Source organism: Pan troglodytes, chromosome 7, assembly GCF_028858775.2.
Source record: "Pan troglodytes isolate AG18354 chromosome 7, NHGRI_mPanTro3-v2.0_pri, whole genome shotgun sequence".
In the NCBI taxonomy this organism is placed as follows: domain Eukaryota; kingdom Metazoa; phylum Chordata; class Mammalia; order Primates; family Hominidae; genus Pan; species Pan troglodytes.
The window spans coordinates 8,951,900-8,977,999 of NC_072405.2; the positions used below are offsets into that span (position 1 = coordinate 8,951,900).

The window sequence follows — 26,100 nt, forward strand, 5'->3', positions numbered from 1 at the left end:
GACACAGTGATGCGGCCCTGCTGCTGGTGGGCCACGCTGTGTGGCAAACACCTTAGAATGTGTTCTCAGGCCCTAAAGATGCGTCCAAACGCTTCAGCAGCAGAAACTGAACAGTTGAATGCACACAGCTGCGGGCTGATGAATTCATCATCTAGGCCTGCTCCCTGAGAGCTCCGAAGGGCGGGAATGGGTCGTGGAGCCTGGGTCATCAATCCCCACATCTGAGAGCTCTGGAGGGCGGGAATGGGTCGTGGAGCCTGGGTCATCAATCCCCACACCTGCGAGCTCCTGAGGGCGGGAGTGGGTCGTGGAGCCTGGGTCATCAATCCCCACACCTGAGAGCTCTGGAGGGCGGGAATGGGTCGTGGAGCCTCGGTCATCAATCCCCACAGCACACTCCTCACTGATGGTTGTGACTCAGTAGGTAAAACGCTGGCGGTCGATCACAGTTCATTATTGCAGCTCTGTTTTCTGCTGTCTGTATAGTCTGGGACACGCCACTAAGCCTCATCAACGTTCTTAGTTTCATGTTCCTAAAATCTGAATCAGAGCAGTCCCCAGAGTGCTAATGAGACGGCTGTGTGGAGACAGCCATGGCAGAGTCCAGCCTCTGGGCCCGGAAGAGTCACTGCAGCTACTCCTTAAACACAGGGATTTTGTGTCCTGGCATGAGAGATTCTCACGTGCTACATCCCGGATGCAGCCAGAGATGAGCATTTCAACAGGGAATTCAGAGGTGAGTGCTCGCATTGCCACGCTGTTAAACACAGGGATTCTGTGTCCTGGCATGAGAGATTCTCACGTGCTACATCCCGGATGCAGCCAGAGATGAGCATTTCAACAGGGAATTCAGAGGTGAGTGCTCGCACTGCCACGCTGTTAGAAACGCTATTGTAGGGCCTCCTAGCAGGTGGCTGAATCTAAGCACGTTTAGGATTGCTCTCCGTGTGGAGCTTGCCAGGTGGTTGGTGTCCTCCCCACACGCTCTCCTGGCAAAGATACTTGTGGCTATTAACTTGGATCACCCCGAAGAGACTGTGGCTTGTCACAAACCCCATGTAGGATAAAAGAAGGCATTTAGGCATTGAAAACAAACCCTCTTATAGTAAGAGAATCCCAAACAGTTCCCAGGAACTGCACTGTGAACAGCCTGACCAAGCCACAGTGGGCTGAGAAAGCAGAGACTCCGTAGCACCTGAGGACCTCAGCCGCCCATCCTGACAGGTGCAAGTGCGCACCTGTAATCCCAGCTACTCAGGGGTCTGAGGCAGGAGAATCGCTTGAACCTGGAGTGTGGAGGTTGCAGTGAGTTGACATTGCACCACTGCCCTCCAGCCTGGGTTACAGAGTGACTCTGTCTCAAAAAAAAAAAAAAAAAAACTGGCTGAAATCTCCTTCTTGTAACTTTGCCTCTCACAAATTTAGCTTTCTAGTTCAAAATGTACTTGAGGTGAGGTCCCTGTGTGAATCACTGTGAGAGGATTTATGACTCCATAAAGTGGGACACCCACGCTTAAGACGCTTACAGAGAGTGACAGAGGCGATGAGCTCACAGTAAAATAAAGCGGAGGGGAGTCCAGCCTGCAAGAGCGGCACCGAGTCCTCTAATACTTACTCGCAGCCAGGAGCCCGTAAGGACACAGAGAAGCAAGCCTCTAGCTGCTGGAACAGATGTCCCCAGCTCCAAGAAGCCACACAAACATCCTGTGTTCTCACGTCATCTTTGTTTGTAATCTAAGTATCATTCTCACATGCACGACTGTCATTTCTAGGCTCACAAAGCAGATGATTAAGAGAACAAATGCTGTGGCCACAGGGACACAGTAGGTTGTCCCGCGACGAGCCAGTGACAGGAGGAGAGGGAAGGAAAATGGCGGCTGGGGGTCTGGAACGCAGAGCATTGTTTATTTTCGGCGTCCAGTTTTGTGCTTGGTAAAGTCTTAAGGGCGGAAGGTTGATAATAGTATTATGATATTAACTGCAGATCGTAAAACATCAAATTCTTTTTAGCATTCTTTGATCATGAGCCAAAGAAGATTTTATTTTTCAGACAAGTTTTAGGCTCACAGCTAAATTTAGAGGAAGGTTCAGAGTTGCCGTAAGTCACCTGCCCCCAACACATATAGTGTAAACCCCACTGTAAACACCCTTGCCAGAGTGGGGCATTTTTACATCAATGAACCTACAGCTCATCACCAGCCAGAGTACACAGTTTACATAAGGGCTCACTCTTGGTGTTGTGAGTTCCATGGGGTTGGACAAATGTGTAATGACATGGATTGGCTGCATCATTGCCAGAGCTCAATTGTAAGGTCATATCATCTGCAAACAATGAGAATTTGACTTTTTGCATTCCATTGTGGATGTCCTTTATTTCTTTCTCTAAGAAAGGACCTTCAGTAGTATGTTGAATAATAATGGTGAAAGTGGTCATCCTTGGCCAGGTGTGGTGGCTTATGCCTGTAATTCCACCACTTTGGGAGGTCGAAGAGGGTGGATCATTTGAGGTCAGGAGTTTGAGACCAGCCTGGCCGACATGGTGAAACCCCATTTCTACTAAAAATACAAAACTTAGCCAGGCATGGCAGTGGGCAAGCTACTTGGGAGGTTGAGGCAGGAGAATTATTTGAACCTAGGAGGCAGAGGTTGCAGTGAGCTGAGATTGCACCATTGTACTCCAGCCTGGGTAACAGAGTGAGAATCCATCTCAAAAAAAACAAAAAAAATTGGGAATCTTTGTCGTGTTCCAGATCTTCAGAGAAAGGCTTTCAGTTTTTCCACATGTAATATGGTACTAACTGTGTGTCTGTCATCTATGGCTTTTATTGTGTTGAGATATTTTCCATCTATACCCAGTTTTTTGAGAGTTGTTATCATGAAGGATGTTGAATTTTATCAAATGCTTTTCGAGCATCAATTGAAATGATCATATGGTTTTTGCCCTTCATTCTGTTGAATGATATATCACATTGATTGATTTGCCTATCACAAACCATCCTTGCATCCCTGGGATAAATCCCCTTTAGTCATGTTGAATGTCTTTTTAATATATTATTCAATTTGGCTTGCTAGTATTTTGTTGAGGATTTTTGCATCAATGTTCTTTGGGGATACTGGCCTGTAGTTTCTTTTTTTTTGATGTGTCTTTGTCTGATTTTGGTATCAGGGCAATACTGGCCTTGTAGAATGAGTTTGGAAATTTTCCCTCCTCCTCTAATTTTTGGAATAGTTTGAGGAAGATTGGTATCAGTTCTTTGTTAAATGTTTGGTAACATTCTGCAGAAAAGCCATTTGGGAGGTCGAAGAGGGTGGATCATTTGAAGTCAGGATTTCGGGAAGAGCCTGGCCAACATGGTGAAACCCCATTTCTACTAAAGATACAAAACTTAGCCAGGCATGACGGTGGGCAACTGTAATCCCAGCTACTTGGGAGGTTGAGGCAGGGTCCTGGGCTTTTCTTTGCTGGGACTTTTTATTATGGCTTCACTCTTGTTACTTGTTATTGGTCTGTCGGGTTTTGGATTTCTTCATGATTCAATCTTGGTAAGTTGTATATGTCTAGGAGTTTGCCCATTTCTTCTAGCTTTTCCAATTTGTTGGCCTATAGTTGCTCATAGTAGCCTCTAAAGACCTTTTGAATTTCTGCAGTATTGTTTGAAATGTCTCCTTTTTCATCTCTGATTTTATTTATTTGGGTCTTCTTTCCTTTTTTCTTAGTCTGGCCAAAGGTTTGTAGATTTTATCTTTGCAAGTAAAAAACTTTTCATTTTGTTGATGTTTTCATTGTTTTCTTCATTTCAATTTCGTGTATTTCTGCTCTGATATTTATTCTTTTCTTCTATTAATTTTGAGTTTGGTTTGCTTTGCTTTTCTAGTTCTTTAAGAGGCATTGTGAGGTTGTTTATTTGAGGTTTTTCTACTTCTTTGATGTAGGTGCTTATAGCTATACACTTTCCTCTTAGTACTGCTTTTGCTGTATCCCGTAGGTTTTGGTATGTTTTGTTCCATTATTATTTGTTTCAAGATATTTTTCAGTTTCCTTGTTAGTTTTTTCATTGACCCACTGGTTATTCAGGCAGATATTTAATTTCTATGTGTTTGTATAATTTCCAAAATTCCTGTTGTTATTGATTTCTAGTTTTATTCTATTGTCATCAGAAAAGTTACTTGATATAATTTCATTAAAAAAATTTTTTTGAGACTAATTTTGTGGCCAGCATATCGTCTATCCTTAAGAGTGATTCATGTGGTGAAGAGAAGAATGTGTATTCTGCAGCTCTTGGGTGAAATGTTCTGTAAAGAACTATTAGATCCATTTGGCTTATAGTGCAGATTAAGTCCGATGTTTCTTTTTTGATTTTCTGTCTAGATGCTGTCTGATGCTGAAAACGGGGTGCTGAGGTCCCAGCTATTATTGTGTTTGAGTTTCTCTCTCTCTTTTAGCTCGAATAATATTTGCTTTATATATCTAGGTGCTCCAGTTTCAGGTGCATATATATTTACAATTGTTGTTTTTTTTTCTGAGATGGGGTCTAGCTCTGTCGCCCAGGCTGGAGTGCAGTGGCACGATTTAGTTTGTTTGGTGAGGTCATGTTTTCATGGATGGTCTTGATGCTTGTGGATGTTTATCAGTGTCTGGGCACTGAAGAATTAAGTATTTATTGTAGTGTTCACAGTCTGGGCTTGTTTGTACCTGTCCTTCTTGGGAAGGTCTTTCAGGTATTCAAAGGGACTTGGGTGTTAGAATTTAAGTTTTCAGTCATTGCAGCCATATCTTAGGGGGCACCCCAAGCCCAGTCATGCTGTGGCTCTTGCAAACTTGTAGGGGTACTGCCTTGGTGGTCTTGCGGAAGATCCAGAAGAATTCTCTGGATTATTAGGAAGAGATTCTTGTTCTATTCCCTTACTTTCTCCCAAACAACTGGAGCTTCTCTCTGCATGCAGAGCTGCCTGTAGCTTGGGGAAGAGTGACACAAGCATCCCTCTGGTCACCACCACTGGGATTGTCCTGGGTCATACCTGAAGCCAGTACAGTACTCACACAAAGCCCGTGGTAACCACTGACCAGCTACTGCCTAATTTGCTCAATCAGCAGGTGGCACAGCCAACCAGGCTTCTTTCCTTCCCCTTAGGGCTGTGAGTTTCCCCCAGCCCTGGGCAGGTCCAGAGATACCATCTGGGAGCCAGGGACTAGAGTTGGAAACCTTAGGAATCTAGCTGGTGCTTTATTCTACTACAGCTGAGCTGGCATCCAAGCCACAAGACAAGATCCTTCCCTCCCATTTTCACAGGCAGAGAAGTCTCTCCCCGTGGCCACCATTGCTCCCAACCTGCAGCGAGTACTGCCTGGCTACTGTCAGTGTTCACTCAAGGCCGAGGGGCTCTTTATTCAGTGTGTGATGAATGCTGCCAGGCCTAGAACTCTCCTTTCAGGGCAGCGGGCTCCCCTTTGGCCCAGGGCAGGTCCAGAAATGCTTTCCAGGAGCCAAGGCCTAGGACTGGGGACCCCAAGAGCCTGCTTGGTGCTCTACCCTACTGTGGCCAAGATGGTACTGAGACAGAGTGCCTGTATTCTTCCCTCTCCTTTTCTCCAGCAGAAGGAGCCTCTCCTCTTAGCCATCACAGCTTGGAATGTGCTGGGTCACACCTGAAGCCAGCATGTCTTAGAGTCTCACCCAAGGCCTCCGGCATGTATTACCTGGCTACCGCTGCTGATTATTCAGGGCCCAAGGGCTCTTTAGTCAGCAGGTGACAAATCCTGCCAGGACTGGGTTCTTCTCTTCAAGGCACTGGATTCCCTTCTGGCCCAGGGTGTGTCTAGAATTGTCATCCAGGAGCTAGGGCCTGGAATGAGGGCCTCAGGACTCTGTGCCCTATTCTACTGTGGCTGAGTATCCAAGTTGCAAGACAAAGGCCTCCTCAGGTTTCCCTCTTCCCTCCTCAGGGGAAGGACGGAGTCTCTTCAGGAGCTGTGAGCTGTGCTGCCTGGGGTAGGAGAAGGGGTTGCTCAAGCACTCCCTTGGCTGCCCTGGTTGATATCTCACTGGGTCCTGTGTCCCCCCAGTCCATTGACTCTGAGCTCAGCACAGCACCAGGACTTGCCCAGGAGTTGCAGTCCTTGTGGTCTAGGCTGCCTTTTAAGTTTATATGGGACTCCAGAGCACGTTAGCATGTGGCAGGGGGGCTTGCTAGAACTCAGGTTCTGACCACTGCGATGGGTGATTCCCAGTGTTGCTTTCCACTGTGACAGGGCAGCAAGGTTTTCTGGGATGCACCAAGCCTCTTGGATATAATCCCTATCTAACTACACTGTGATGCCAAGTCATGTTTCCACATGCGGCCCTCAGCACAAAGCATCCTGACACGTTCTCACCAACACCTGCTTTGATGCACCTTTTCCATTTGTCTCCGTCAGATAGGAAACTAAAATCTCTTGTTTTAATTGGCATTTCTCTGCCACCTTGTGGGACTGAAAGTGCCTTCATTTATTGGTTAACCACTCACTTCTGTGACCAGCCCATTTAGCTTCTTTGTATTTTTTCTTTGTTGTTTTCTGTGGATTTATAATTTCTTGTAGATTTAGATATTCCCATTTTATGTATTTTAGAAATGTTAAATATATTCTTCCACATAACTGTTAGCATTTTTTGGTGGGATATTTTATTGAATAACAATCCTTAATTGAATATCATTGAATATCAAATCCAATACTTTTTTTCCTGATGGTTACTCTTTTGGGGGTTAATCATTAATCTTTTAACAATGAAAATATTTAATATTTGTTAATAATAGTATGCAATATGTAAACTCCCTAATCTCTTAATTTATTGTCAAGATTTCTTATAAGAGGAATAAGAATAGATTTTATATAAGAAACTCTGCCTCTAAGCATGTTCTCTTAATATACATAGGTGTACAAACCCCTAATCAAGTTAATACACAAATAAGTCATCAAGAATGTGCTATGTCCTACAACAGAAAGTTGTGGGGAGCCTCACAGCTTACAGTGAGGGCGCCTGGAGGAAACCCCGGCTGCCTCATATCTGCAAGTGAGGGAGAGCTGTGCTCTGACTGAAGAGAAGTGTCACATAAAAAGATGAGACTTTTATTGTAGGAGGGACGTCAAATGAACACTTGAAAAAATGAATGTAAATCTTAAGTTTCATTAGAATACAGCATGTTTCCTTGCACTTACATATGGCCTTCAAAAGACAAAACCAAAAACAAGAATCAGGAAAAGGAATCAAAATTGGACACTAAACAGGACTGTCAACACCTAAGTCATAACCAATAGGTGGTGTCGAATTAGGATACGCTTGAGAAATGGGGTTTGAAAGAGAGTTGTCCGTGAGAGATGCTAAACAATAAACAGCACCAGGCTTATAAAACACCTTCCCGAATCACATAGAACAAAGCATCTTCTATGAATGGTGCAGGCTGGATGTCACAGCCTCCTCTTCCCCCAAGGCCTGTAAAATGAAGTCAGTTTTAAACTCGGAATTGAACATTGTCACACAGTTTAGGTATCAGCTATCACTGACGGTGGGAGACTTCAAAATAATTTTGCACGTTCACAGACTTTATAGCTAATCCTTGAGCAACTCGGCGTGTGGCCTACATACCTGTGAAGAATTGTCACAGTGATTTCCAGATCCAGAATGTAATTTGCCCAAAACCAGGCTTCCAACCTTGACACATTTATTCCACCCATTAAACACCTGTGTGCGCATAAAGACATCTCGGGAGCTGTCGTCCCTCCATCAAATCACAGGCTCGGGTGTGACAGTGTGAGCTTCCTGGACTTTCAAGCAGATTGAGTAGCTCAGTTGGGGGGAGAAGCTTAGAGACGAGTGAGATTAAAATGTGAAGCCATTTGTTTTTCTGAAAATTTGATGTTACCCTTTGCAGGACAGTCTTCAAAGTTTCTTCTGCCTCCATGGCATAATTTGGAAAATCTCTGAAACGTCAAACGGTCCTAATGTAATTGACCTTACATACACAATCTAAGAAAAAATGTAATCTATCAAAAAGATACAGCCTGTCCATTAGCAAAATCGCCATGTCGTGTCATCTTTCAAATACATGCAGAAGCCAAAACAGTCACTTTTTCTCTTTGGTTTTAGACAACAGACCCTGCTGGAGTCATAATACAGGACAACTTGATACAAAATCTATTTAACTAAAGTTGCCCTTATCCTTGAGATGAATTTCCTGGGAGTTATGAGGTCAAGCACGGTTCCCTTTCCAGCTAAATAGCTGCCCAACAGCTGTTGCTATTTGGAACATGTTTACTCCTAAAACCGCTCTGTAGTTCTGTGGTTCACATGGTGTCTTAGTCTTGCTGACACTGTGGTGCTGTGTGGCTCTAACGTCAAATTCCATTGTGACTGAGGAATGAACTACAGGCCTTGTGCTTTCATGACAGTCCCCTCCGAGGGGACAGAGTGCCACAGAGTCACCTAGAAACAGCCTGGACGGGCACAGATAGCAAGACGTGCACCTGCGCAGCCCGGGACTCTCCTAGCGGGGCAGGGCACAGCCAGCAGGGAGTCAGCACTCAGCCTGCAGAGGCGCTGGGCACCGGACGCTGATGCAATAAAAGCACTTCACATTTTCTATGGAAATTGGCTTTGGCAATTTCCATTTGTTTTCTTTTTCTGCTGTTCTGCCGCCTCCCAGGCCCTTGCCTTGTGAGGATTTGCAGAATGGATGTCTCTGGCTCTCTGGCGAGCTCTGCACCCCAATGCTCCCCCCACCTTCCCTGTCACAGATCCCCCTCTGTGCAGACAGAGATGCAGAACACAGAACAGAGAGTGCCCATTGTCTTCCCCTGTGTGCAGAAGGGATGGGGACCAAGGATTGAGGACAACAGCCCATTCTCTGCACCGTCCAGACCTTGGAACCCACTCCCTGTCTCCCCCGTGGCACTCAGGGAACACATCGGAGAAACTCTTGGTGGCCTCTGCTGTTTAAAGAGGTCATCGCAGTGAAGAAAAGAACATGAAGTTGTTAATTCCTTATACTTTTTGTTAACTATTCCAGGATTTCCTTTGAAGTTCCTTTCGGTGTTCTTTTGAAAAGGTCAAGCTATGGGGCTGAGTGATTTGTAGCTGGAGTTGTGGACTCGTTCTGCGACCCTGGACCCTTAGGCATGGCTGGGCCTTCTGCCTCACTCTGTCTATCTGACTCCTCTGTCTAGTTAAATGTCTAATCATTCACGTGGCACAATGCAAACGCTCCCCCGTTTGTCATTTGGGTTGAACACATCAGATATTTGGATTCTGGGTAGGGCTGGATAATATCAAAGCATTTCTGGAGGTAATTCTTTCAGTCAGCACTGAGCTCTGGGTGTACAGCGGGGCAGAGATGAATCAGCACCCAGCTCCAGCTGTGCAGCCGGGCAGAGATGAATCAGCACCCAGCTCCAGCTGTGCAGCCGGGCAGAGATGAATCAGCACCCAGCTCCAGCTGTGCAGCCGGGCAGAGATGAATCAGCACCCAGCTCCAGCTGTGCAGCCGGGAAGAGATGAATCAGCACCCAGCTCCAGCTGTGCAGCCGGGCAGAAATGAATGAGATGCAGTCGTGGCTCATCCCACTGTCGGGGGGGCCGGGAACTGAAAACGACCCCATCCAGTGAGGCCCGGCAGGCATGGGCTGCTGGTGAGGGTGGCACCAGAGCTTGGGATGGAGCCGAGTTGAGGGGACCTAGGGAAGGCATCCTGGAGGAGGAGGCCAAGCCGAGAGAGCCTGGGATGCCAGGGGCTGTGGGCAGGGACCAGCCTGGCAGGGGTGAGGAGCATGGCTGAGGCTGGGGACCCGGAGTGGGCATCTCTGGAGATGCCAGGTGGGCTGAGAGGGTGGAAGGACAGTGAGGCCCAGCGAGACTCACCTAGCGCGTGCTGCACTGTGTGTGAAGCCACCAGACTTGGAAGGACCATCGCCAGCTGGGCCAGAGCACTAGGGACCTACTCAATGCCATGAATGTGTCAGGGTGGGTAGAACCAGGGCTACCTCTAGGCAACAATGCACCACGCCCTAGTACCCACAGCCAGGGAATCAGGGCCTGGGTAGCACTCGCCCAATTGACATGCGTGAGCTCTGTGCTCCTGCACCCGACATGCGCAGGCTCCGTGCTCCTGCACCTGGTGTCCATGGGCTCTGTACTCCTGCTGAGGCAGTGCTGGGCGTCGGCACTGATCATGGCCAAGGTTGGAGGAGGCGTCCCATGGGAGGCCTGCAGGTCCCAGGAGGGTGGAATCAAAGCAGCCAGCCTGAGCCCAGGGCGGAGGCTCTGCCTTCCCAACGGGGGCAGGACCCAGAAGAAGAGTGAGGCCACAGAGGCAGATCCTGGCCAGGCCCCTGGAAGACAGCAATGTGCTGAGAACCTTCCTTGAGAAAGAGTGGAGGCCCCAGTGACCACAGCATCATGACTGCTGAGGGACAGGACCAGAGAGTCTTCTTCCTAACTGCTCCCCTCTCCCTTTCTCCATTTCCCCATAAACCCTTGAAACAGAGGAGCCTGTGCATGTGCTTGCCCTTGGGGCAGCCAAGAAGTGGCAGCAGAGAGGCCTGCCTTCCACAAGGCACAGGAGCAGGGACCACAAGTGACCTGGGAACACTGGCCCCAGCCTCCCTGCCTCCCTCTGTCTGCCCCGGCCTCCGCTTTAAGTCACACCCAACAGTTGTGAGATGTCGGGGTTTCTGTTGCTAGGCATTCCTGCTGCTGCGCAGCAGCCGGGGCTGGGACAAAGGAGTCGCTCTTCTAATGTTTAAAACGCAAAGCAAACCACGTGTGGGCCCAGCCGGCCCTCAGGAGGAGCTGCCTTTCCTCGCGCTCCGCTGCTCCTCCCATCTGACAACTCCCCCGACCTGCTGGGCACTGAGGCCTCTGCTGCGGGGGTTGCCGGTGCCACTTCCCCTCTCCACAGCCGTGCAGTGCCCGGCTCAGCTCACGTTCACAGTTCTTTCTGCCGCTGTAGCCGTGGACAGCAGCCTGGTTACAGTGGGATGTGCAGCTGGCCGACCCCCTCTAGCCATCCTGCAAGTCACTGCGAACGCCCTCACGCTCCAACAGCAAAGCCACTGGTCAGAAAGAGGCTGGGCTCCTGCACACCTGCCAGCGATGGCTACCCGCGTCCATCCTGTTCACTGAAGGGGAGCGGCTCCTGGAGGGTGAAGCCGCTGTGGTTTGAGGGTGAAGCCGCTGTCGTTTGAGCCCTCGGCCCGGACGCATCTGATTCACCAGCCACAGAAGCACGGAGGAGTCAAGAATGGGAAGGACAGAAATGGTTCCTGACCTCGGGAGCTGGAGGTTGAGTGGGTTGGTCTAAAAACCAACTGAATAGTAAGTGGGTGAATTAGCATAATGAATAGTAAATGGGTGAATTAGCATAATGAATAGTAAATGGGTGAATTAGCATAATGACGAATGCATGTTGATCAATGTTTCAGAAAATTGAATGCTTTTCATCATCAGTTTTGATTGATGATGAGGTTATGTAAGCAATTACTCAGAATGATTACAAGTCGTAACTATGCTAGGAAGGGGAGCGTGAAGGGTGCTGTGCTTGAGGCTGGATCGGATGCAGCCCGGGGAGAGGACGCTCTGGGGGCTTTGAGAAGCGACGGGGCCATAGGGCGGAGCGGGCCTGGGCTGCAGGGGAGCAGCAGGGGCCTCAGGCCCGCGGGAGCTGGGCAGGGATGGAGCCTCTGCAGGGAGGAGGAGGGAGGCTTGCGGCCTTCCCAGGGTCACGGGCCAGGAGGGAGAGGCTGCCGGGCTGGGTCAGAGCCGAGGAGAGGGCGGCATCGGGAGCTGTTCTCAGAGAGGCCGAGTGACAGGAGGCCATTTCTGGGTCTGGATTCTCACCGTAAAAGAAGACGGTACAACACAATTCTCAATACGGGCCTCCTGCTCTGAGGTGATGTGATTCAGACCGCGACTCCAGGGTCTCCAAAATTTCCGCATAAACGGGAACCGCAGGTCGAAGGCCAGTACCGCGTCCAACACCACCATCTGCTGGTGAGCGGGAAACATGACGTCTCGGGGCCAAATGTGAAGAGCACGTTCAGGATATTGGATTAGAGAAATATCAAACTACTTTACATTCCATCGCAGCTATCAAAACCAAATTGGGGATGTAAAGAATTTTTCAGCACATTGTATTCTATTTAATGTGTGTGCAATTGCACACACACAATACATGCTTGCTAGAGAACTGAAATGCATTTTTATTTTCAAACATAATGCATGTCGTATGATGAAGGAAATGATATCGCTATTGTGTTAATCATAGGACACCCTGCAGGCCCCCCTTCATGGGAGCCTACCGTGGTGTCCTATGTACATTCAAGCCTGATGAGTTAGTAGTCACTATAGACGGGGATGTGGTGGCCCACACCTGCATTCCCAGCACTTTGGGAGGCTGAGACAGGTGGATTCCTAGAGGCCAGGAGTTCGAGACCAGTCTGGCCAACATGGCGAAACCCGGTCTTTACTAAAAGTACAAAAAATTAGCTGGGTATGGTGGGGCATGCCTGTAATCCCAGCTACTTGGGAGGCAGAGGCCGGAGAATCGCTTGAACCCGGGAGATGGAGGTTGCAGTGAGCTGTGATTGCACCACTGCACTCCAGCCTGGGCGACAGAGTGAAACGGTCTCAAAAAAAAAAAAAAGTCACTATAACGAGTGAGCCTTGTGGATTCCACCGACCAATAGGAGCTTTGAGCCTTTTGGAAAACCTCAAATTATATTTTTATACGTATTAGCTTAGTGAAAACTGCAGTCTTTCCTCACATTTTCAAATGTTTTGGAAGCATCTGCTCTACACATTTCTGTTTAGACTTTCCAGTGTAAGTTCATCTATGACATTATGACTTCATCGGTTTAAAACCCTATTTTGCGAAGGGCCTTGCTTTTGTGAGGTGGATGGGGGGGTTCCTGTGGCTTCATACTGCGTGCTCTGTGAGGGTGGAAGCGTGGTACTGAGCTGAGCCAACACACACTCGTGTGATTTGAAACTTTGCTTCATTGCATAGCAAACTTTCCTTGTCAAGCTGCAGGGTTACTGCAGGGCTTTAGAGCCATGTTTGAAACCTGTCTACAGATCTCAAAGCAGACTGGCAGAAGGAAAGCCGTTTATCAGACAGGCCAGAGGCATCCCACAGCGGAGTCACTCTGTAGCCAGTTTAGGAATGTCACTTTCCAAGTGACTAGTCAGTGGGCTGGGGGGCTCGTCAGGGACTGTAACTTGCACGGGCACTCCTACCACACACTCCCGTCCCTCCTAAGTATCTGCTTTGCCTGAGGCAAACACGCTGCTATTTTTTTTTTTTTTTTTAGAGTCTCGCTCTGTCGCCAGGCTAGAATGCAGTGGTACAATCTCAGCTCACTGCAACCTCCGCCTCCCGGGTTCAAGTGATTCTCCTGCCTCAGCCTCCTGTGTAGCTGGGACTACAGGCATGTGCTACCACGGCTGGCTAATTTTTGTATTTTTAGTGGAGACGGGGTTTTGCCATGTTGGCCAGGCTGGCCTCAAACTCCTGACCTCAGGTGATCCACCCGGCTTGGCCTCCCAAAGTGTTGGGATTACAGACGTGAGCCACCGTGCATGGCCCAAGCTGCTATTTTAATTAAACTTTTTTGCACATAAAATGGAAAAAAAAAGTCACCCTGTAACTTGGGTGATCTAGACCAGGGGTTTGCAAACTTTTTGAGAAGAACCACTTAGTAAATATTTTAGGTTCTGTGGGCCTATCAGTGTTTGTCAAATAGTCTTGTTTTTATGTGGTTTTGTTTTTACAACCCTTTAAAAAACATCAAAGCCATTCTGGCACGAGGGCTGCATGCAGCCGGGCAGCTTCTGCCGGAGGCTGTGGCTTCCTGGCTCCTTCCCTAGAGCTGTCCCTCACTTCGCCTGCATGCCCAGAAACACATTTTCTTATGTTTCCAAAATAAACATGTCCTGTGAGTGAGGAAGATTGCCATCGATGTGGGCCATTGTGAGTGTCTGATTAGGGTCTCATGAAAGTCTTAAACTTTCGCCCAACTTTCTTTTGAACTTTCCATGAATTTTGTGAATGTACCTTTATGTAGAGTTGGGATCATCGGTGGCCAATAGCCCTCTTCAGCATTTGCTGTTCTCGTATTTCACAGGGATGCATCACGTGCTCTATAGCATTATTATGATTTATCTCTGGCAGATAAACATTTGGGGCCAAGAAGCAAAACTTCTAGCAATGGCCTATGGGGGAGACTAAAAGCCACCAAAAGCCCTCTGCATGCGTCCAGCCACAGTGCAGCCTTCTTAGGGGCCATAGTCACAGCTGGGCATGGTGGAGACACAGGGGAGGGAGCAGGTGGCACTGAAGACTCTTCCCTAAGTTGGAACACACAGGACTTGAGTACGTGCTCAACACTCAGCGTTGTACATTCTGGAAACACGACCTCACGCAGCAGTCCACCTCCCACCACGTCTGCTGACAGCACTGCGCTGGAGTAGACTGTCGGGGGTCAAAAGAAACACAGGGCTTACTCCCTGCTCCGGGGGCTGGGGGTCTGAAACACAGATGTGGGTGCAAGAGCACTCACCTGTAATAGTTAAATAGCAATTTAAGGCTGTAGGTCACAAGACTCAAACAAGCTTTGCTGTGAGTGTTGCACGAGTCAGCACGGCTGTGGTAGCGAAGCACCCAGACCGGGCGGCTTCAACAGCAGGCATTTATCGCTCACAGTTCTGGAGGCTGCAAGTCCCAGATCCAGATTCTGGCTGACTCGGTGCCTGAGGAGGGCTCTCTTCCCAGCTTGCAGACGGCCACCTTCTGTTGTGTTGTCTCCCTCCTGCAAGGACACCATCCTACCACACAAGGGCTCTATCCTCAGGGCCTCCTTTAGCCTAAATTACCCCTTTGTAGGCCCTATCTCCTTACACAGCCACACTGGAGTTAGGGCTTCACCATGACCTGGGAGCGGGGGTAGAATTCACTTCCCAGCAGACATTCCTGCAAGAAGGTGGCAAGAAGCTCACACTTCTGAGGCTGAGATCCTTTGATGGGACTCCAGGCTTGCTCATATAGCACACATGACCCTGAAAATCTACATATTTATTTATGAGATATGGTCTCGCTCTGTTGCCCAGGCTAGAAAGCAGTGGGGCGATCTTGGCTCACCGCAGCCTTGACTTCCTCCTGGGTTCAAGCGATTCTGCCACCTCAGCCTCCCAGGTAGCTGGGACCACAGGTGTGCACCGCCACCCCTGGCTAATTTTTGTATTTTTGTACAGACAGCGTCTCAGCATGTTGCCCAGGCTGGTCTCGAACCCCTGAGCTCAAGCAATTGGCCCGCCTCAGTCTCCCAAAGTGCTGGAAGTACAGGTGTGAACCACCGTGCCCAGCCTCTCAAAGCCTCCATCTCTTCCTGTATAAAATCACAATAATAATAGAATCTCCATTACAGAGTCATGGAAATGAAAATAAAATAACACAGGCACTAGGGTTAGAAATGCCTGTCAATTAGCAAATGACAAATACCTGTGGATGATAGTTCAAAAGGGCCTAAGCAGTATTCAAATTCCCAGTAGCTGTTGTTAAAAAACACACATCTATATAGTGAATGTCAAAAATAAACCTTATATAGTTCAGAAATGTTTAAGAAAGAAAAAAACTGAATTTGAGAATTTAATGGGGAAAACAGAAAAGGAGTCTGAGAAGGGGCTACTGTCTCCTCACCCTGTTTTCAAATGTTGGCTGGGATAGTTTTATAAGGAGACACACCCCTCACCTACACTTGGTTACCCAGTGGTACCATTTACATTCAGGAGGCTGGAAAAAAGAACTTGATTTTTCCTTTTTATTTACCCAGTTTTTAGTATAAGAAGTTGGTTTCCCATCCCTCTCAGAAGGCAACCCATTTGATGAACTCATGCTTTTATCCACATCTGGTTGATTCCTCACAATTCTTATCCACATCTGGTTGATTCCTTGCAATTGTATCCACATCTGGTTGATTCCTTGCAATTGTATCCTTTACTAGAATTGAATTTGTCCCGTTTTCAATCCCACCTGTAGAGTTAGTTTATCTCTCCTTCTCTCCATATGGGACTGTTTATGGAATGTAACCTCGATGTTTCTGTTGCTCATTTGTATAAAAGTGCTTGTAAGATTAAGAATTTAACTTTCCTGAACCTCTAGGAGGAGGGTGGGCAGATGACGCTCTTATAATTTCACAGACTGTTCTCTGCTCTTGTTTTTGGTCCGTGTTTTAAAAGATGATGTCTCACTTGCTGAGGTTTCCTGGCCTGCTCCCTTCCCCCATGTGGATCTGGTGACTGTCTATTTCCTGGCTCTGCTAATCCTGTCTTGCTCAGGCTTAATCCCACTCCCAGGAGTTGAACTTTGGCTTACGGTTCTGCCTTAGAAAGGACCCCCCCAGGTTCAGTTCCCGGGCTGAGCCACTGGCTGGGCACAGGGAGACTTGCGGCATTTGAAATGAGGCTCGTCAGATTCCACATGCGCTGTGAGTGTAAAATACACACCACGTTCATAGGTTTAGTGTGACGAAAGTAAGATTTTATTAGTAACTTTATGTGTGATGTAGTTGAAATGGTAATCTTTTGGATATATTGGGTCAAACAAAATAAATAATTAAAATTAAGTTGTAGGAATAAATTTTCCTATTCGATAAGGTAGCTTTTCCAGGTTATATTTACATTGACCTCTCCAGGCATCTGGTGTGGTGGGAAAGCATCAGCCTGGGACTCCCATAAGCGGCTCAGGGTTTGGGGTTCTCCTGGTGATGCTGGGGGCTGCATGGAGATTTGAGCTTTGCACCCAGCTGCATCCTCGCCCTCAGGGAACGCCTCTTTGGGGTCCTTGGGGAGCTCACTGACTGGATTCCTCCCCTTCTTTCAGCCAGGTTTCATTTCTGACTCCCAAGTCAGGCTGTCACTTGAAAATATTTTTTGCGACTCACAGAGACTGTCAAGAAGAAGATTGTTGTCATATTCATTTGGCGGGATTTTATTATTTCCTTCTTTTTCAAGCTGATAGTCTTCAGTTCTTGTGTGTGTATGTGTGTGTTGTATTTGTGTGTGTTGTGTATTCATGTATGTGTGCATGCATGTTTCTGTTGTTTATTCATGTGTGCTTGCATGCATGTTTGTGTGTGTTGTATATTCATGTGTGCATGCATGCATGTTTGTGTGTGTGTTGTGTATTTGTGCATGCATGCAACTTTGTGTGTATAGTGTATTTGTGTGTCCATGCATGCATGTTAATGCATGTTGTGTATTTGTGAGTGCATGCATTCAAGTTTGTGTGTTATGTATTTGTGTGTGCATGCATGCATGTTCGTGTGGCATATTCATGTGTACATGCATGCATGTTTGTGTGTGCTGTGTATTTGTGTGTGCCTGCATGCGTGTGTGTTGTGTATTTGTGTGTGTGCATGCATGTTTGTGTGTTTTGTGTTTGTGTGTGCATGCATGGATATTTGTGTGCTGTGTATTCACGTATGCATGCATGCATGCATGTTTGTGTGTGTTGTGTATTCACGTGTGCGTGCATGCATGTTTGTGTGTTGTGTATTCGTGTGTGCATGCTGCATGTTTGTGTGTGTTGTGTATTCACGTGTGCGTGCATGCATGTGTGTGTGTTGTGTATTTGTGTGTGTGTGCATGCATGTTTGTGTGCATGTCAGTATTCTCCAGAAAAACAGGACCAACAGGATGTAAAACACAAAACCCAACATAAAAGGAGATTTATCTTAAGGAATAGCTCATGTAATTATGGAGGTGCTGGGTGGGCTGGAGACCCAGGGAAGAGTTGCCATTGAGTCTTCAAGCCGGCCCCTGGCAGAATCCTGGGAGGTCTGGCTTTTTGTCTGAAGGCCTTCAGCTGAGTGTGTGAGGCCATCCACACTGTGGAGGGCAATTTTCTTGACCCAAAGCCCATGGATGAAAGTGCTAATCACACCTAAAAATGCCTTCATGACAATGTCAAGAATAATGATAATCAAAGATTTCGGTACAGTGGCCTAGCCAAGCTGACACATAAAAATTAACCATCACGATGTGCAGATATATATAATATATTCTGTGGAGGTAGATAATCTGTAGACAGATATATCTGTCTTTATCTGTATCTTTTAACATTTTTATTGAGATAAAATATATTTACATAATTTGTCATCTTTACCATTTTAAGTGTACAGTTCAGTGGTAATAAATACATTTATAGTCGTCTCTCTTTTCATCCACCCCTTTTCAGGTTTTCAAAACTTACTTTCATCGTAAGCATTGCTGTAAATAACTAGCTTGCCATTACCTATACATATGTTGTTGGTTGGATACCATTACTATGACTAGCTACAGCCAAATTAGGATTAATATAACTATTTATTCAACATTGCAAAAGATTATTGGTATAATATTATTTACATTTTAAATGTTCTTCTCTCTTCTGTAAAATGCTTCTGAATTTCTTCTTAAAGGAACAGCCATCTCTAGGTTTTTCCCATAGAAGGATGAAGACCGCTCTGACGGTGTGGCACTCCCTCTAGTGGCTGAGAGTCGCTAGCTCACCGGCGAGGCTTCCCAAGGCCGGAAGGCGGCTTCTCAAAAGTTTGTTGCAGAGATGCCTCGTCACCCCTAACACCCTAGTATACAATCCAGGAGGCGAAAACTATTTTGATCATACGGATGAGACCGTGGCTGTATTAACAATGTGTGTGTAATCCACAGCGGTATAACGAAATTTGGAATATCTGCGTGACTCCAGACTACTATTTTCCAAATGACCGATGCATGATGTTACAAAATCACAAATGGTAAAAGATCCCTTCAAAGTGCAAGAGGGATGAAGATATTTTAATGTAACAGTGTGCAAAGTTCACTAGTGCAATCTCAGCTTCCAGATTGCGACGAATCTTTAAGAAATTAGATTTTTAGTGTAGTGAAAAAGGCTATTCACAATTATCTAGAAAGACTACTAAAATTATTCTCTCTTCTTCAACTACACAGCTGCTTGACACAGGTTTTCTTCATGTATTTCGATCCAAAATGGAATCACAGCAGATTAAATGCAAAAGTACCTATCCAGCCATCTTTTCTGAAGCCAGACATTAAAGAGATTTGCAAAAAATATAAAAGACTTTCACTCTGCTTATTTTTTCTTTAAAAAACAGTTTCTTAAAAAAGTTATTTGTGTTAACCTATAATGGAATCATTATTATTATTTCAAAATGAATTAATAACTAAATATTATAAAACATAAAATCTCTAATGTGGTCAATATAAGTAGATATAACCTACCTAAATACAAGTTTTTTAAAAAAATCAATAATTTTTAAGGGTGCATAGGGATTCTGAGACCAAAAGTTTGAGCTTTAATCTAAAGAAATAGTATTTGATCATGTGCAAATGATAATAATGTGTAACAGTGAATTTAAAAAACAAGATGATTTGAGTCATATGATTATACATGCTTATATATTGTTGATTTTCAAGAAATTAACATCGTGTCATTTGTACATCCAAAAAGGTAATCGTTCATGCTTACCTCTACTTTTTACAGTATTAACACAGGTTTCATTCCTGACTTCACCCCCATCTCTTAACTCAGTTTTAAATTTTCTTGGAAACATCCACATATAGAAATATTGGATGGGCACGCCTGTAATCCCAGCACTTTGAGAGGCTGAGGCAGGCAGATCACTGGAGGTCAGGAGTTCCAGACCAGCCTGGCCAACATAGCGAAACCCCCTCTGTACTAAAAATAGGAAAATTGGCCGGGCACTGTAATCCCAGTATTTTGGGAGGCCGAGGTGGGTGGATCACGAGGTCAGGAGTTCGAGACCAGCCTGACCAATATGGTGAAACCCCATCTCTACTAAAAATACAAAGATTAGCCGAGCATGGTGGCACGCACCTATAATCCCAGCTACTCAGGAGGCTGAGGCAGGAGAATCGCTTGAACCCAGGAGGTGGAGGTTGCAGTGAGCCGAGATTGCACCACTGCACTCCAGCCTAGGTGACAGAGCAAGACTCTGTTTAAAAAAAAAAAAAAAAAATTAACTGGGTGGTGGTGCATGACTATTATCCCAGCTACTTGGGAGGCTGAGGCTGAAGAACTGCTTGAACATAGGAGGCAGAGGGCACAGTGAGCCGAGATTCCACCATTGCATTCCAGCCTGGGTGACATGAGCGAGACCCTGTCTCATATATATATATATATATACACACACACACACACACACACATATTTATTGAGTGTGTATTATCTGTCAGTTCCCAGGAACAGTTTTTAACAATAAAAAAAGAATGAGACAGTTTCTGCCTCTCCAGGTGTAGAAATCAACTGTCATTTATTTATGCTTTTGAAAATGATTTGCTCAAGTTTCTGAAATCATTTCTTAATTTAACTCAAGAAGTTCATCTTTTAATTTATGAAGAACTGAGTACTCTTAGGCCATAAGCACAAGCCTGTGCATTTTATATATAATTGAGCAAAATTAAAAATTTATGTAAAAAACTTCTCTATTAACTTAGGATAGTTTAACCTCTGATGTATTATCCGTGCATTTTTTCTCAGGGTCCTTTGCCAGTGGCGAAGTCTCTGATATGAAATGTTTAAAGGAAAGTGGCAATGAGAAGCCCACGGTTAGTGAGGCGATTCTGTGAAAACACTGCATGCCTACAGAAGAAAATAATCAAGTACAGCGCTCTTGGGGAAAACAGGCAAAACCTGAATCTTTACTCAGCTGTTAATCGATCTAGAAGGAAACATAATGGTCTTTTGGAGAAAAAAATATAATCAGAGGGAGCAACTGCCTTTCAATATTTCATTTTGTATGGAATATCTCCTAAATGCACATAGTTCTGCAAAATGTACAATATCAACGACTTCCGCACCTGGGCATTAGTTGCGTTGATGCTGCTGATTATATTAATAATTCGGGTGGCTGTAGGTGCATGCCTGTTGTCCTGCAGTGTTTATTAATCATTTCATTCTCACATGGTCCCAGCTTGGATGACAAGTTGTATGGTTCCTAATTGTAGCAGGATCGTGGGATCTGGGGAAGAGCCAGATCTCAGAGACGCCTTTGTCTAGCTCCTCCATTTTCACCCCCTTTCATTTATTTAGTGCCTCGTGCGATGTCACAGAGCTAGTGAGTGCGGCTGGCGAGGACGCAGGCTTGGTCGTGGCAACCGCGTGGCACCAACCAGCGCCGAAGGGGCTGGGGGCTGAGTGCAGACCCTGAAGAAGGACCGGCTCCTCGGTGCTGATGGCTGTCCTTCTAAACCACAGGGGAGTCCAAAAGCTTCACTGCAGGAGGTAGGCAGTGAGTGTTAGCCCTGACCTGCGCTGAGCCCTGAGAAGAAAGCTTCCTTCGCCCGCGTCATCCCGCTGGCTGAGTCAGCCAGGACCCTGCTGTGCGAGGTCCATATGGGGCAGGTGCAGCTGCCAACACGGCCAAACTGAAGGTTCGCTCGCACCAGGACCAGTCGTGGGTGAACTCTTTGCACGCTCTTGATGTCAGGTAGCACAGAATCTGGCCTCCTGGGGAAACTGTTGCTGCTGCTATTTGTGGTGGTGTTTGCAGCCTTGCCCTAACTGAGCTCCCAGCTATGGGCAGATACTGTCTCCTTCCAGTCCCAGGATCCTCCTATTCCAGTCCATGTTTACCCAGGAATGAGGCCTCCAGGACACAACGGTGAAGAGAAATATTAATGACGGGACACTGGATCTTGTGACCATTTCTGACTTCCATGTGTTTAAAACGCTTTTGACCTGAGAAACTGGTTTTGGATGTGTCCCCACCAGCCTCACACTGAGCCTGACTGGCAGTGCAGAAGTTGGGAGTATCAGCTACCTGAGGGGGGTCTGGCTCGGTCACATGCAGAACTGGACTCTGGCCCTACCTGGGCCTCCACCTGGGCCTGCACCTGGGCTCTGGCCCCACCTGGGCGTCCACCTGGGCCTTCACCTGGGCCTGCACCTGGGCTCTGGCCCCACCTGGGCCTGCACCTGGCTTTCTGCATCCCCTTCCTCTCCTGGAGGCAACATCACAAAGCTTAGACATCGAGATATTTGAATTTTAGTCCAAACCCTTTAAATGCAATGTGACCCCTGCTTTTTGGTTTTGGTTTTTAAACCTGTCTGGGCCTGATTTCCACATTTGCAGGGTGAAGTGAGCGGTTGGGGGTGATGATTTCCTCTGCTCTGCCCAGGTCTGGGATGTCTCTGGGGCTGGCATCCACCTTATCTTGGTCTCTGCCCTCCTGGCCCGCTCTGGAGCCCTGGAGCACGCGATTCACCTCCTGCTCATCACAAGACAGGGTGGCCCCTGACAGTGAATGGCTGTTACGCCTGACATCTATGTTTGTTTTATTACAAGCGCTCTTCTTATGAACACACGGCTTGATTGCATTGTTTGAGATTGCTAAGCCTTCAAGCTCTTTCAGAACGGAATCCTCCCTGGGGACAGCTCGGTGCCCTCTGGGTCCCGTTTCCTGGATCCCGTTCTGAGCCGGGCAGCTGGTCGCCCTGTTCGTGTGCGTTAAGGCTCCCTTCCCCAGCAGAATCATTCAGGATTGAAACGATAGCATATTGGAACTTAGAGAGGATCATCTAATCCCACGCTCACCTTACAGATGAGGAAGCCAGGGGTCGCCGGTAGGTGAAGAGATTTTCCATGGGGCACGAAACTTCAACAACAGATTAGCAAACAGAAAACTAGGCCCAGCGCCAGTGCCCTTGACAACGGGCTCAGGGCAATTTGGCGAGACGGAGCCTGGCCCAGCCTTGGTGTGATTACAGAATGCCATTTGGAGATAAACTCCCCAATAGCTGGAGGCCACATGCCACCGCCTCTGAAGATAGAAACCCATCAACAGTCGCTACAGGATGAAAGCCATGCCTTCCCACTGAACGAAAATGTATTTATTGAGCTTCTACCACGTGCGTGGCACTGTTTCAGTCAGAGCGAAGGTGCAAATCTAGACCAGTCGTCATCGAGGCACAAACTTTCGGTCACCTGGGCCGGATACTTCAGGAGAAAGGCCTCCTGTCTTGCAGTGCTAACTCAGCAGACCGGCAGTTTTCACAGCTTTAGAACACAGCCAGGAGGATTGCATTAAGAATGACATTATAACCCTGAATTTTATGAAGATGTAGGAAATTGTGGTTACCTAGACACATGATAAATGACCGAAGTCTCGTACTTTCCTCTCCTTGTGTGCATTAGGTCTTTGTGGACTCAATGGGAACTGAGAACATTTCCATCCGTACCACGTCCAGACGAACCTTGCTGGTCGGAGAGGAAACTTCTGACCACCCCGAGCTGAGCTTTGTGTTCCTCAGGCCCCGGTGTGTAGTCATGGCACCCCCTATGTCCCCGTGGATGGATACCAGGGGTATCATGCAAGCAGATGCTCGTATGATATCTGCCAGGCACGTAGCCATGGCTTGCTGCCAGGTCTCCTAGGATATGTTTTGATTAACAAAATATGGAAAACTTTGCACCGTATTATAGAGATGCTGAGTAATGCCCAACCTCCAAGCAATCTAATTGCCTTACTGTTTGGGAAGAATATCGGTTTTATCACCACTAAATGTCTTGTTGCGATTACAGGAGGCAAGTTAGCTAGTTTATTTGGTTGGTTTGTTTAGTAAGCAAGTATTTTTAGTGTATTTTGTGTGCTGGGCTTTGAATGAAGTCCTGGGACCTCCCTGGTCAGAGGAACCCCCAGTGCTCATGGTCCAGTGGGTGACACAGGCTGGCCAGACATCCCTGCCATGAACCACGCTGCAGACATAAAGGAGGGCTCTGCAGGAGAGAAACCCAGCTCTTAGCGAATCTGCCACAGGGGAGCCTTACCTTGACTGGGGTCAGAAAAGGCATCGGAAATATCAGGGCTTCTGCTGAAGTTTGTACAGGGAGCAGGACCGTGGAATCCGAAAGATGGGAAAGAGCCTTTGCCTGGTGGGGGGCTGGCGGAGCAAGGAGCTTAGCTCCACTGACATGCAGAGCGTCGTGAAGACTGGGGTGGGGGCCAGGCCACACAGGGCTTCACATGGTACGTCTGCTGCTTGTTAAAACACGAGTGGCTTTCAGGGGTGTGTGGGTGATGTGCTCTGATCTGCACTCTGAGACATTCTTTTGGGCCTTAGCCTGGGGGACAAGCATGGGTGTGGGGAGTACAGGACCTCAGCCTTAGCCTAGGGATGAGTGTGGGTATGGGGGTGCAGGGCCTCAGCCTTATCCTGGGGGATAAGTGGGAGTGGGGGGACTGCAGGCTGTCACAGGACGCGAACGAGGCACTGTCAAGTGTGGACGAGTTGGGTGGCAGTGGAGGCTGAGCAAGGTGCATAGTTGTGAGGGGTATTTAGGAGGGAAAATTTTAAAGCTGTGTGGGCCTCAGGGAGGTATCAAAGGTTTCTGGCATGAGCTATTCATGGGTATAAAATACTGGACAAAGAGATCAGGTGGGCTCCTGAGTTTAGTCTTTGACCTGTTGAGTTTAAGTTTCCATTTTATCATTCAAAAGGAGTTGTGAAGGACAGCTCAAGGTGAGTGCAGCCTCCCTGTGGAAGCCATCAGGGAGGTGAGAGTAATTAAAGCCATTCCTACACAGCATGTGTTTGGGTCGCCTAGGAAGGAGCAGGGGATTAGACAGGAAGAGTGAATTGAGAAGTGCGTGGGAACAACTTCCATACTTAATGGTGGGCTGAAGGAGACAGAGCCAGCTGAGGGTGGAAGAAGAAAACAGGCAGAGAAAGAAAACGGGAAGAGTGTGGCACGACGGAGGCTGAGGGAACCGTGCTTCAGGAAGGGGTGCGGGTCAAGTGGACCAACTAGCGGGGAGAGGTCAGGTAACCTGAGAGCTGATAATGTCCTGTGGATTTGGTGACACAGAGGTCATTGGTGGCTTAGAGCTATTTTGGTTAGTGATGTGATATGAGTGGAAGGGAGGTTGGAATAGGGTTAGTGGAAAGTGAAGAAATGGAAAAAATGTGACTATACACAACTCTTTCAAGAACACTGTCTGTGAAAGAGAGAGCAGCAGCTGGAGGAGAAAGTGGGTCTGAGAAAGGATTTTTATTGTTCGTTGTTTTTAAATTTAGAAGAGACCTGAAAAATGTTCCAATAATGATGGGAAAGGACCCAAATGAGCAACAGAGCTGCAGTCGTGGGGGACATAGGTGTTAGGGACTGACGGTATCCCTATCCTAAGCACCATGAAGGAGTGGGATCCACAGCTCAGGGATGTCGGCCTCAGGGAGAGAAGGTAGTTGGGATAATGGAAAGTTGATGGAGCTCCTATGTTTGGCTTTAGTTGACTTTGTGGATTAGGAGAGGAAGTTATTTGCATAAAGTAAGAGTGAGTGATTTTTGATTGAAACCTAGACATTTTGGGTATTATGTTAAGAGACTCTGGGTCTTATATATATTATATTTTAACAGGCACCATACTGGCATAGGAAAGAGGTGCTGTCTTATTACTTCAGAAGCATGATCAGGTGGGCTGGAAGTCCAGATTCCCTGATCAGAGGTGTGTGTGTGGCAGGGACACCTTCCTTCTGCTTCTAAGTGTCCACTGATACCACCCGGGCTGCGTCGCTTTCGTTTTTGAAAGAACCTTTTTTTTTTTCTTTTTTTTTTTTGCTGGGTATAGGATTCTAGGTTGACGATCTTTTCTTTGAGTGCTTAAAAATACTGTGTCACTGTCTTCCTGTTTGCATTATTTCTGATTGATGACAAGTCTGATGTCATTCTTATCTTTGCTTCTCTGTACATACACTATGTTTCTTTTTCTCGCCCTGTTTTAAGGTTTCCTTTAATCACTGGCTTTAAGCAATTTGATTATGATGTGACTTGGTGTAGTTTTGTTTATGTTTCTTGAGCTTGATGTTTGTTGAGCCTCTTGTGCCTGCACAGTCATACTTTTCAGAAAATTTAGAAAAAATATGGACATTATTTTTTCAACTATTTTCTTTTGTCTGACTTCTTTCTTTGGGGACACTACATGTATATTTGTCTGCTTCATGTTTTCCTCAATGCTCTTTTCATTCATTCGGTGTTTTTTTCTCTTACTATTTTATTTT

The 26,100-nt window shown here is 46.8% G+C and overlaps 1 protein-coding gene across 1 annotated transcript in view; it reads left to right on the forward strand.

The window, feature by feature from the left end:
• The first annotated feature begins 7,149 nt into the window (after positions 1–7,149).
• The window catches only part of MYOM2 (myomesin 2), a 131,671-nt gene continuing 112,720 nt past the window's right edge, over positions 7,150–26,100 (forward strand). Inside the window, exon 1 of the mRNA XM_063816856.1 lies at positions 7,150–11,345. The gene's annotated coding sequence lies outside the window, so the exon portion shown is untranslated. The remainder of the gene's footprint in view (positions 11,346–26,100) is intronic.